Source organism: Fundulus heteroclitus, chromosome 22 (genome assembly GCF_011125445.2).
Source record: "Fundulus heteroclitus isolate FHET01 chromosome 22, MU-UCD_Fhet_4.1, whole genome shotgun sequence".
NCBI lineage: Eukaryota > Metazoa > Chordata > Actinopteri > Cyprinodontiformes > Fundulidae > Fundulus > Fundulus heteroclitus.
The window spans coordinates 1503597-1516788 of NC_046382.1; the positions used below are offsets into that span (position 1 = coordinate 1503597).

General features: G+C 42.0%; 1 long non-coding RNA gene across 4 annotated transcripts in view; it reads right to left on the reverse strand.

The window, feature by feature from the left end:
• Positions 1–2243: 2243 nt before the first annotated feature.
• The window catches only part of LOC110367330, a 13404-nt gene continuing 2455 nt past the window's right edge, over positions 2244–13192 (reverse strand). Inside the window, exons 2-4 of one of the 4 annotated variants that reach the window (XR_004927614.1) lie at positions 12729–12887; positions 12380–12470; positions 2244–6248 (exon numbers count right to left, since the gene is read on the reverse strand). This is a non-coding gene — a long non-coding RNA (uncharacterized LOC110367330). Of the gene's footprint in view, positions 6249–10177; positions 10709–12379; positions 12471–12577; positions 12888–13192 lie in introns of those variants that run through there. The other 3 variants (XR_004927613.1, XR_004927612.1, XR_004927611.1) reach the window with 3 other exon arrangements.

The window sequence follows — 13192 nt, forward strand, 5'->3', positions numbered from 1 at the left end:
ATGTTTCACCACTTTACCAACATCTGGAGGGAGACTGAGCCCAGGAACCAGCGGGACTCACGTCAGCCAGGACCTGCTGGATCAGGACTTCCTCTGCCCACGGTTAGCGGAGCTGGGAGGGTTCTGACCCGGTAAGAAGCCTCTGGTCCACACGGACACACCAGAAACCTTCTGGAGGATCATGTTATCTACAGACGAGACGGACATCCAGCTGTTTGATCTCAATAACGAGACGTCACGGTCCGCCTTTAAACCTGTACATCTGCCAGGCACGGCGGCGGCAGCATCAGGCTGTGGGCTAAGCGTTAAACTTCCCTTCCAATCAGCAGCTGCTGGTGGAAACCTGGACCCAGGTGGGTGTTCCTACAGGACAGCAGTAACTCAGACCCAAACTGGTTCTGGACTGGATGAAGTGGGCTAGCACTGAGCTTCTGAAACGGACCACAGCCGTTTTAAACATCTGTGAAATGTGCTTAGAAACAGAGTTCATGCCAGGAAACCGACCAGTTTAAGTGAAGACGGACCAAGAGCGAAGGCAAGGCAAGGCAAGGCAAATTTATTTATATAGCACAATTCAGTACAAAGACAATGCAAAGTGCTTTACATGATTAAAATATAGCAAAATAAAACAGAATAAAAGCAAGTAGGAATAAAATGTAGATAGGAAAAAAAAAGAACAAAAAAGTGGTGATTCAGTTAACTAGAACAGTTGAAGGCAATCTTAAACAAATGTGTTTTTAATCTTGATTTAAAGGAACTCAGGCTTTCCACACCTTTACAATTTTCTCGAATGAAGGTCAACTATCCTCCCAGAACTGGGCCAGAACCTTGTAGATGGATCCCAGACACGTGGGGATCAGGTGCGTCTCGCTAACAGACTTTTTGTGCATCTTGTACAGTTTTTAACGTGTCTTTCTTACAGAAAATCTACAACCAGAACAAATCTGGTCAACCCAACCGGCAGGGAGGTCAAAGTTGGACCAGAAACTGCTTTAAATTGTTTGGAGGTTCTTAAATAGAAAGATAAAAAGTTTTAAATGTTCAGCACTGATCTTCTGCTCGCCACAGTGAGAGTAAAGCTTCCTGTTGGTGATTGATGTGCTCCAGAGACGTAGGAAACTTTTAAACCAGTTGATCTGGGCTGAGATCATCCAGAGGGATCCTGGCTGGACTGGACCGTGTTCAGCGGTCGTATGAAGTTTCATAATGTGAGACGTTTTCTCATTTTAGGCTAGATTCTCAATATTTTTAATCACTTCAGTCCATCTTCTCTGGATTTGATCAGCCCTGTAACATCAGTCTGTGTGTTTCTGGTCTTTATTGGGGCCAAACAGTTTTAATGACTTGAAGGTTTGAATCTCTGTCTGCCTGCAGAGCGCTGATTGGTCCAAAAGGAGACAAAAACCCACCATGTTTCCACCGCCGTTTCTCCTTCACCTTGAGCTTGAGGACACGCAGCCGGCTCCACAAACACCAACACTTATCGGCACCCTTCCCTGACCCCTCCGGCAGCTGTGTGTACGCGCTCCTGCTTGAAGCTCATGCGAGGCGACAGGAGGGTCGCCGGGGTCATTCTCCGGGACGTTTCGGGACCCCGGTCGGTCCTGGCCGCCCGCCCAAACTGTCTGGTTGGTGGTTCTGGGGGATGGGGAGCGGAGCCCACGCCTGGAACAGGCCCGTTCAGAACCAGGCACGCAGAAGGATCAGGAGCCACCTGTTCTGAAATCACACCCACAGCCGGCAGTTCCTGGAAGACCTTATCACCTCGCATCTCCTCAGGAACTCCTCCCTCCCTCCATGTCTGCAGGCTGCAAGCAGCCAGACGAGCCATCAGGGGACATCAGAACATTTTTTCATTCAGCAAGTTTTCCAAACACTACAAATGAGCGTTCTGAGCCACAGAAGGTTGGACGAGTGGTTAAACTTCATCGTCCTTTGTTTGCTGTTCTGTGTGTGTGTGAAACATGGGTGGTGGGGGTCTCTGTCTGGACTGATACGCCTTCAGTCGTTCTGGAGCGGCGGCGGCGGACATCACTGTTCAGTCTCCTTGCACCTGACCCAAGCTGGTGCTGCTTTCTGATTGGCTCTCCGGCAGGATCCTGGAGACACACCGACCGCAGAGAGTTCCCTGGACGAGGCTGAAGGTAAGACCGTCACCTGTAGACGTGCTCACCGAGGCTTAGCATGTCTGGGTGGACGACGAGGGACCGGCGGACGTGTTGTGAGCGTTAGGCAACTTTAACACATTTGTAAGAAGACTGAATGTGAGAGGAGAAAGCAGTCATAGTAAAGATAGTTGTTTTAAACAAGTTAAAGAGGAAACATTAAAGCGCGAGAGCAACCCTTGACAGCTTTAGCTGAGAAAAGTACTGAAAGGAATAAAGAAAAGAACAGTTAGGTGTCCAGATTACATCCAGATCTCCACATCAGCATGCACTACTGACCGCCTTACCTTTCTTTTGATAGGTCCATACAATTACTACAAAAACGTCTAATTACTTTCAAAAGGTTCAATGTTTAGTCTCGGACCTTTCTGTAGGTCGACAAAAATGAGGACAGACTGTAGCAGGAAGGCCTACTATACAGACGATCTGAGCCGGCTTTGCTTTTATTTTCCCTCCAGTCTTCTCATGTCGCCCTGATCCCTTGTTCTCCAGCTGTTCCAAACGTCTTTCCTCTCCTGCTTGAAATGATCGTGTCTATTTTATCAAATGGCTACCAGTGTTCATATGGTCTCTTGGTGGTTTGACTCCATCTATAGTGAGAAGATTCTTCAGGGAAACTCCAGTTCCTTCCTTAGCCAACATGGCCCAACCTAGAAAACTCACCATTGATTCATCCCATGGTTACTGCTGTTTATGATGATTTAATCACTTAGAAAGCTGCATGAAAATACAGCGACAATGGGAGCTAGTGGAAGCTAGCACACACAGGAGCTAGTGTTAGCATACTAACGTCAGCAAACGTTAGTAAACTGATAGAAAAACCCGAGTACACTGAAGTCATTGTATGTGTGCAGTTCAGCTGAGAATAGCGACACTATTAACCAGGTGAGGCGATGCTGTGTAGAGCTAAATGGAGCCGTAAACATCCCCTCAGGTCGCCCCATGAGCCTGAGACGTTAGCCATTAGCTAACGTCTCAGGCTCTGGGTCTGCTTCCGTCGAATGTGTTCGGGGAAAGAAGGGACTTTCAGCAGAACTTTCTGAGCTGGTTTTCAGAGGCACCAGGTTGGTTTTAGCCAATCACGGTATCAGTGAGAAACTGCAACATGTTACGCCGGTCAAGGCATTTCTTCCTGTTCTTCTTTCAAAGAAGAAATCGTGGATTCTGACCAAACAGATGTGACAGCAGCGGCTACGCGTGCGTCCTCCTGAGCTGCCGTGTTTACGTTGGTTCGGCTGTGGGCTCAGCCGCTCCTGCTTTCATTACAGCTGGTATGTCCATAATAAACCATAATAATGATAATAATTAACCATGATACTGCAACGTGATTAGCCCGAACCGTTTTTTGCCCCAAATGATTGAGACGGTAGTGGAACAAGATGGATTCTCGTCAGCTTGTGAACGCATAAATAGTGCGAGAATTTAGCTCGCAGGGAAGGTTATGAATTTGCTGGTTCTGGATTAATTTTTAACGGCAACAATACAGCAGACCAGAACTGAGTGAACTGATGAAATTACATGAGTTAAAACACACCATAATTCACTGCTAGCTGGGCTGCATTAGCATTATGCTAATTTCAGAGCTAACCATAACCTGCTGATGCAACTGTCTCTGTGCTGGTTTGAAAGATTATTTGGAGAGTTTGGAATTTAATTGTATTTAAACATTTGTTTTTTAAGTCCCTAGCATGAAAAAGAAAAAAATAATCATTCCAGTATAAACTGTCTGTCCATCTATTCATCCACCTTTACACCCAGCTTCATTATTACAGACATATCTTCATGATTCCTTTTATGTTCAAGGTTCTTGAAAAATAGTGGCAGAAGAGCTAATTTATTTTATGTAAAACATGAGCTCTTTGACAGTTTTCAGTCTGGATTTTGTAAGCTAGGTGGTCTATTATTATTTTTTGCCTACTTTTTTTATTTACCTTTATTTTTTAAGTGTTGGTTATTATATTTCATCAACTTTTAAATGGTGAATGGCTTTAACTAGTTCTAGGCTGCCATACATCACCACCACTGGGCTCTTTGACCAGCAGCAGGCATTCGGTGAAGTGTCATGCGCAAGGGCACAGTGACAGTCGGGGATCGAACCGGCAACCTGCCAATTGCAGGACAAACTCCCTAACTCCTGCTTGAAATACGTTTATTTGTTTTCATTTACTCTCAATTTTTGATCCCATGTTTACCGGTTGGTTATAGTTTTATATCTTGAATGTTCTTAGATTTTTGCCTTTATTAATTGCCTTTAATTCTGGACTTTAATCATATCTCCAGTGATTTGGACAGTTACAGTGAAGGCAGCGATGCCTTAGATGCCTTAGACTTGATTGATTGATTGATTGATTGATTGATTGATTGATTGAGTTCAGTCTGTTTTTTATTGGTCTGAAGGTGGTCACATGCATCAATCAGCTGATTAACGTATCTTTGGAGAGATGGACTTTACTGTTTTCTGTAGTTTTGGGTTTGTGCTATGACTTAGTGCTAATTCTTTGATGCATGTTCTATTTAAGTGGATAACTGAAGGTTCGGGTAGATCAGCAGGCTCTGAAGTACTCAGACCAGCCCACCTGGCACCAACAACCTTGCTGCATTCAGAGTCAAATAAATCCCTTTTCTTCCTCTTTCTGATGTTTGATCTTCAGCCCCTCTGATAATCACAGAGGCGTTTCCATTTTCCAATACTCAGGAGCTGCTGATGGGATTCATATGCAGGCATTTGGTCCGACCATCTATCCATGACGTTCCCTCTCAGGGACTTTCACAGCTCCTCACACCTTCGGTCATGTGACCAACACCTCACCTCGTGGCCGGGTGGGAAACAGCTAACAGGTGACGATGACCTCAGTTCAGGAAGTTTTGGGTCTGCGACCTCAGAGACGCTGAAGGTGTGAAGCAGCTTCATTCCAGGAACACGTTCCCAGAAACCCCAAAACCAGAGAACATGAGACCTCCGCCTCAAGCAGAGCTCAGGACAAACCATCAAAACGATAAATCAGGAAACAAATTCAGCAATTCCTTCACATAAAACTGGGCCAACAAGGGGACCATAGAAAACTAAAATCATGTTTCAGGTTAAATGGAGATAAAATAGCATAAAACTTCCATAAATATGGAATATACTTTCTTCTAAAGCTTCTATTTTCTACCCAATAGTCCAAATAAAAGCTTAACATTTAATGTAATGTTGACTAAAGTTTAGCATTAACTTCACGTTGCCTGGACTACGAAACATCTGAGCATCAGCAGCAGGTTGAGATGGGTTTAATGTGTGAGCTTTATCAGAATCAGAGTCAGATATACTTTAATAATCCCATTTACCTCTTTACAAGCAGAAAAACGTTCATCTGAACGCCAACGATTTCTGGACTGAAAAACGGGAAAAGAAAAGCAGCAGAATCCAGAGAGAAACCTGCTTTACTTTTACTCTAATGAACTGGATCATTTTATGTAACCAATAGGAAGCGAAGGGACCAGGATTAATAGGTGGAAGAACCCCTGATATAAAACAGCTGGTTCATGTGACATAAAACAGATCAGAACAAATCGCTCAGAACGTAGATTTTATATTTAACTCAAAATATGGAAAAATAACTGAGAATTAACCAGGTTGTAAATTAGGACTTTGGTTGAAGCACCCTTTGGTTCCATCACCTCTGGACCGGGTCAAACCGGCCGACTCAGGCTCTAAAGGTTCTCCGGGTCTCCCACATGGTCAGAGGTCTCTGTTCCACAGCCGTCTTCAGGTGATCTCACAGAGTTTCTGCCAGATCTGAGATCTCCTCCTGCTGAAGTCTTTCTGCTGTTGGGCTGGACTCATTGCGGTGCTGAAAATAAAACCTGATGGGTGAAAACGGACCGGACCTGTCCAAAACGTCCTTAACTGAGAGAAACCAGAGGAAGGAGAACTTTAACAGTTAATCTGTATATCAGCGTCCTGGTTCAGCTTTTTATTTTACCGTCTGAGTCCTGCAGAGAGACAAACCGGGTCCTGATCCGGGTTTCTGCTGACGGATTTCAGAGCGGTGGAGATGATGAGACTGGACCAGAACCAGCTGTGAGCGTAGCATCAGAAAGCTGGAGGAGTGAAGGACGTAAAAAGAGGAACCAGTACTGACTGAAACCATAAGTCGCTGCTTGGTTTTATGATTCTTCATTTAATTAATTAGACCAACAGAACCTTTTATAAAAGCTTTTAAAATGTGTCTTTTTGTTATTTATGTTTAGCAAAAATAGCCATATTAACCTATGTTTAATTTTAGGTAAATAAGCCTTATTGTGAATAAAATTGTTAGGGCTATATTTCATTGATAATTAGTTTAAGAAATTAACTGCATTTTACCCACATTTTATCCCACATTACTGTTATAAGTTTTACTGTTAAAAATTGGTTTCCTCCGATTTAAGCCTGTTTGCTGATTTTATAAAATAATAAAGACATTCAACATAAATGATAAAATACATTTAAATCGGTGTAAAATAAAAAACATATTCTGTTAAATGTTTTAAATGAAGTATTGTTCACTTACACTATTGCTACTGATATCATAAATAAAACAAATATTATTATTATATTTTAAATAAGGATTATCTTTACACTAACATGTTTAATTGGTTAAATATAAAAGCGAAACGCCTCTGAATGATGAAAAAAAGCTGAGGGGTCTGGGTGAAGCTGTGAAGCTTTTATTCCTGCAGTCTCCATTAGGGGGCAGCAGAGTGCCGGCTGCACCACAGAAGGTCAGCTGAGGCTCCCATCCTCTCCCTGCGCCTCCAGAGGAGATGCTGCCATGTGAAGGTTTTACAGACAGGATAAAAACTGATATTTATTCCTTTCTGTGGCAGGAGAGACCAGAACAGGTTCCTCTAAACGGAACTTAAATTATTATTTCAGTCTGAAATGTTTGGTGAGGTGTTGACAGGCGTGTGATCGACTCAGTGATCCCTGGATTTAATCGGGTTCTCCTCTGGTCTGGAGGAGAAGCTGGTTTCAAACTCAGCCCAGCTGCTTTAACAGACACTGGAGAAGAACCGGGTTCTGTCTGAGTGCTGGATCAGAGAAATGTCAAATCAGGATCAATCTGATCCTCAACGATGAATCTGTCACCAGGGTCTCCATAAAAGCAGGAGTGTGTTGACACAACGCCAGGGTGGAAAGACATCAGCAATGGTCACAGCCGGAGCTGCTGCTGTGGACGCCCCCAGAAGATCTGTCCATGAGGGGCTCCATTTGTCCTGCAGTGTCTCCTGGTAAATAATCTGTCCAACAGAACTACGGCGTGCACTGGACTCACTAAAGGTCCACTGGAGCTGGTATATCTTATCCCAGGATTCTGCCTCTCACCTGCTCCTTATGTCGCCCTCCTCCCCTGCTACTGAATCTTATTATATCAGCTTACTTTAATTTTACTCCGTAAGGATGTTATGGATTTACACGGTTTCATATGCTTTATAAATAAATATGTGTATGGAAGGAATTTTGTGCCATTATTGTTGCAAGAAAAGAACACATTTTGTAAATGGAAATTTACAAAATGCAATCCAGAAATTAAACTTCTTAATCAAAAAGGTTTTGAGAGTAACTTTGCTGTTTTCTCAGGTTTTATATTTTCAAAAAAAGAGTTTTACAAAACATTTTATTTTTTCAAATATTTATTTTTTCAAATTTTTCTTTTTCAGATTGAGTTTTATGAATTACATTCTTTTCTAATAGCGTTTTACAGATCACATTCTCTTCACTTTTCTCTCTTGATGCATATCGACCAATAAAAACATTGCTGGCGTCGCTGAAGACCAATAGAAATGCTTCTCAGTCCAGCGGAAAGCCCCGCCCCCAGAAGTGAAGAGAATGTGATCTGTAAAACGCTATTTGAAAAGAATTCATAAAAGTCAATCTGAAAAAGAGAAATTTAAAAAGGTACAATTTGAAGAAAAAAAACATAAAATCTAAAAAAACAGTTTAAAAAAAATGTTATGAAAAAAATAAAAACTCTCAATACCTTTTTTTGATTAAGATGTTTTTCAAAGTTATATTTCTGGATGGCTTTTTTTTCCAAATTTCCGTTTACAAAACGTGTTCTTGCAACATTAATGTCACAAAATTCACGCCATACACTACCTGCCACACATTTGACTCTGTCCACTCAGACCCAGTTTACCCTTTTAGTTCTGACCCATTTTCATGCAGTTTGCTGTTTATAAATGACTTAAACTAAAAACAGTCCAGACTACATCCTTCATGTTCAGGACCTGTTTCACCCGGTTCAGAGTTCTGCTTGGACTGTGGCTTCGAACCCAGAGCAAGTAAAACCTTTTAGGAACCAGCGGGTCACGGTGCAGCCCGCCCTAACAGGGAACATCTTTAATTATCATTATTAGGCTACATGGTTCAGGACAGCGGTGTCCAAACATTTCAGACCTTCGGCCAGAACTGCAGAGTTCCTCAGAAATCGGGTCTCACGTGTTTGATGTTGAGTTTCCTGTGTTTGGTTGAATGTTTTCTACTTTGTTGGTCCAGATCAGGGTTCTGCAACCTTTACAAACCCAGGAGCTTTTTACACTCTGTCCAGTTTAATAAAACTTAAATACCTACTGTAGGAAATTTGTTCTATTTTTTTTTTTATCACAATTTAATTTCTATTTTAAGTTTTAAAATTAAGGGGAAAAGTTTTTGCTAAAAGATGATAGCAAGAATTTTGTCGGTGAGGAAACAATGTAAATAGTTTCCAACCTGATGAATAAAAAATAGATAAATAAATATTACTGGTCCGTTTAGAGTTACACTATTGTGAAAACTGAAATTTTTCACAATAGTGTGAAAAATAACTTTATTTTTAAGCAAAGTTAGGATACATAAAAGTGGAAGGTCCAAAGAGCCACTAGTGGCCCCTGAGCTGCTAAACCAGGTGAAGTTTGTTCCTTGCAGCAGAAAACGGGAAGTTTAATTAAAATTTAAATTAAAAACTTTACTGTTTTCAGCAAGGGTCGATTATTTACTGTTTCTGAGTAAAGGAAAATGGCTGAATGCTTGTTGCTTCGCCTAAAAACATAATTAATTCAAGAAAAATACTTTATGTTGCAGACTAATAATTACAGAAATTCTGGAGGGCCAAACTGATTCCTTTCTCTAACTGAGATCTGGGGCTGCACAAAACGGTTCCAGTGACCGCATATGGCCCCCGGGCCACACATTGGACACCCTGGATTCAGGAGGACAGAAATGGAGGACTCAGGAGACAGGAGGCAGAAAAATAAAAAGGTTTTAATGAAAAGGAAGAAATGCAGCATAAATAAAAAAATAAATAAAGCACCAACCAAGAGTTACAGGAACAGGATTTAATTTTATTTTGCCGCAAAGAGAAAACAGGAAACCAAAGCAGTCGAACCAGGAACTACAAATATGGCTGAATATTAAATGCCTGAAGTCAAACAAAGTGAAATAAAGCTTCAGACCATATTTACAGGATAAAACCGTTAATATTCATCAGGAAGCAGAACACTGAGGACAACATTAAATAAAAACAAACCTCGGAAACCAGAACAAAGCTTCACTCCTGTAGTTTTTTCTTTACTGACTAAATTAAAACTCGTTCCTTCAAACAAATAAAATGACATTTGTACATTTTCTTGCATGTATTCCCTGAAGCAGCAGGACGGTTTAATAGCACTTTGTACCAGTGGAGCCTCCGGCAGCATCTCTGGACCGTCTCATCTGGACTCTGGGGGTTCTGTCCTCCATGCTGGACGGTTTTCTCTGATGAACTGAGATCATCACGTCTGACCACAGATTCTCAGCTGGACTGAGGTCTGGACTTTGACTAGGCCATCCCCTTGAAACGCTCTAGTGTTGCTTTAGCAGGAGGCTTCAGGTCGTCGTTCTGCTGGAAGCAGAACCTCCGGCCCAGTCTCAGATGACAGGCAGACTGACGCCGGTTCTGATCCAGAGATTCCCTGTATTCAGGACCATCACCAGTTCCCTAGTCCCTGCTGCTGAAAAACATCCCCACAGCATGATGCTGCCACCACCATGCTCCACTGTGGAGACGGTGTTCTGGATGGATGGATGTGTTGGGTTTGGGCCAGACAGAACTTTCCTTGGTGGGTGAAAAGTTAAATTTTAGTCTCATCTGACCAAAGCTCCTTATGGGGAGCTGCCCACGTGCCTTTTAGCAAACTCAGACCTGCCCTTTCATCTTTAACACTCAGTAATGTCTTTTTTTCTGGACTCTCCTCCATGAAGCCCGGCTCTGTGGAGAGTACGGCTGATTCTGGTCCTATAGAACCTCCAGGCTCTGCTGTGGACCTCTGCAGCTCGTTCAGGGTGACCTTTGACCTCTGTGCTGCCTCTGATTAATGCCCGCTCTGTGGGTTCTGATGGGTGGTCCTCTCCTGGCAGGTCTGCTGTGGTACCAGGGGAACATCAGAGGTCTGGATGTTTTTCTAACTCCACCCTGACTTGTTCCTCTCTGACTTCCCTGACTTGTCTGGAGCTCCGTGGTCTTCATGGTGCGATAATGCTGCTCAGTGCTGCTGAACCTCTAGGCCAAACAGGTAAGGTGTGTTTACTGACAGGTCGTGTGACCCTTAGACAGCCCACAGGTGGACCTCATTTCACTACTTATGGAGCTTTTCAGAGAAACTGGCTGCTCCAGAACTTTTCACGGGCTTCATAGCAAAGAAGGTGAATACATATACATGTGCCTCTGCTGTCCATGCCTGTGGTGGGATGTAAACACTGGCCTGAATGACTGAAGGCGATGATGTGTGTAATAAGCTTAAATCTTTGTGCCAAAAGGTTTTAAAAAGGTTTTTATAACGGTAATAATCAATATGTGATTTTTAGCAGCAGCAGGAATAATTGTTGCTTTTGTGTTGAAAAGAAATCAGATCAGGTTCTACATTTAGTTCAAAAGGTTGTTTTTAACACGGCAGAAAACCGTTCCAGTTTTACTCAAAATCATCCTGCCGAGAATAATTTAAGACCGCCTAAAAGTTGCATTTATTAGGAATATATGTTTTATTTAAACGTCAGAAGTAAAAAGGTCAATTTAACATCAAAACACAAACCAGACCTGTTATTCTGTTGATTTATATTAACGTACATTAACAGGTTTTACATTCTGTTAAAAGTCTCTAACATTTAGAAATAAACCTTTTCCAGCTCAGACACAGAAATTCAACTCAGAATATGACTTTAGATGTTGGTTTAGATTCTCAGTCATCCAGGTCATGGTCATTCCAAAAAGTTAAAAAAACAAAACAACTGGACTTGTTTTCTGAAGTTTGAAGACGTTATGCTTCCTATCCAGGAGGCCTAAGCCAGGCCAACAACGACCACATTACTGAGGGGTGGACCTGTTTCGGTTCAGTTTGTATGTAATCTAAACCATTATAAGGCCTTTGTTGGGCAATAATATAAAGCCTGATACTCCACACTACTCCAGACATTTGAATTGAGAAAGCTTTCTGGATGGGAAGTGAAACGTCTTCAAACTTCAGGAAAAAAGTCCTGTTGTTTTGTTTTTTAACTTTTTTGGGATGACTTTAATGACTGGGTTGCTCATTTAATAAGTAAAACACATATTTACAGGAATAAAGGAATATATCCCTGTGGAGAATAAATTCTGACTGTCCTAAATGTTGACAGGAAGCACCAACGCTGATCAAACTGGCTTTTTACCTTCCAGGGGTTTAAAAATGTTTTAATAACCCAGAAAATCTCACCAAGATTAAAAACCATGACAGCAGCAGCAGAAACAAACATAAAAACCCATCAAACACAACAACATGTAAATGTTATCAACACTGAATTTGTCCAGACATTTATAATTTAAATATAAAACTGTTGATATGTTGTAGCAGACGTGCCTCATTTACAAGCATTAACTCACCTTTAATGTATTGTTGCTCCAAAATTATTGGATGTTCTTCCTTTTGAAATCAGATGAACCTCTTCTGTCCACTGAAACTCTTTTAAAAACACATTTTTATTTCTTGGCTTTTGACACAGCAGGAGGCTTTATATGTTTTATTATTCTATTGATTCTCCTACGGTTTTAACTGTATTTTCATATTGTTTTTCCCCCTTTTTATGTTTTAAATGTTTCCTGTTTTATATGTGCAGCACTTAGTCACAGCCATGCTTGTTTTAAAGTGCTTTATAGCTAGGTAAAGTAAGCAAACGGGTCCGTTTATTGTTCATAACTTACAGTAAAAAGTTTCAGCTGAGACGTCCAGAACCTTAACGCTGATTATATCCGTCCCACGGCTGAATGTTTCCCACATTTCTCATTCAGGGTCCTAAAATACAGGAAAACAGGCAGAGTTAAAGAATAAACTCCAAAATGTTCCGTCAGTCATCTGAGGGTTCTTTAGCTTAAATATCAGCTGTTGGAGAGAACACTGACAGAGTTGTTCAGCTATAGGACCCAAAGGAACCGAACACAGGAGCTTCTAGGAGTCCTTACTGGGTCGTTCTGGGCTGAAGGTGGAACCATGTGGCTCTGAAAAAACCCAAAACGTCACCCTGCAACCCGGGTTCTTCACGGCGGTGTTCACCTGCGGACATCCAGGGGGCGCCATGGGGCTGGAGAGCGGTGGGGTGACCCCCGTTTGGATCGGATCCGTCTGACCTGCTGTTGGACCTGTTGAGAGGACAGGATGTTGGACCAGGACCTTCATCTGTCAGAGGGTTTCCTGCCCAGTCTGGAGGAACATCTGCAGGAGAAAACAACCCTCCTACTGACACGTTGGAACACCTTAATGTTCTAAAACGTTCTACCGGGTAACAGAACCTCTACACAGCACCAGAACCTGATTCTGAGACGGCCTGATGGACTCGGTCTGAACCGGAGCTGATCCTTTCCTCTGCAGGACAAAACATCTCCTTCAAATTTAAACCAAACTAAATTCTCTCTCAGCTCAGTTATTACGTGTTTATTTTGGTTAAATTAATACATATTTATGGAGTGTTTCATATTACAGAACTTATACCGTGTTTTTTAAATAGTCAATAAATTACC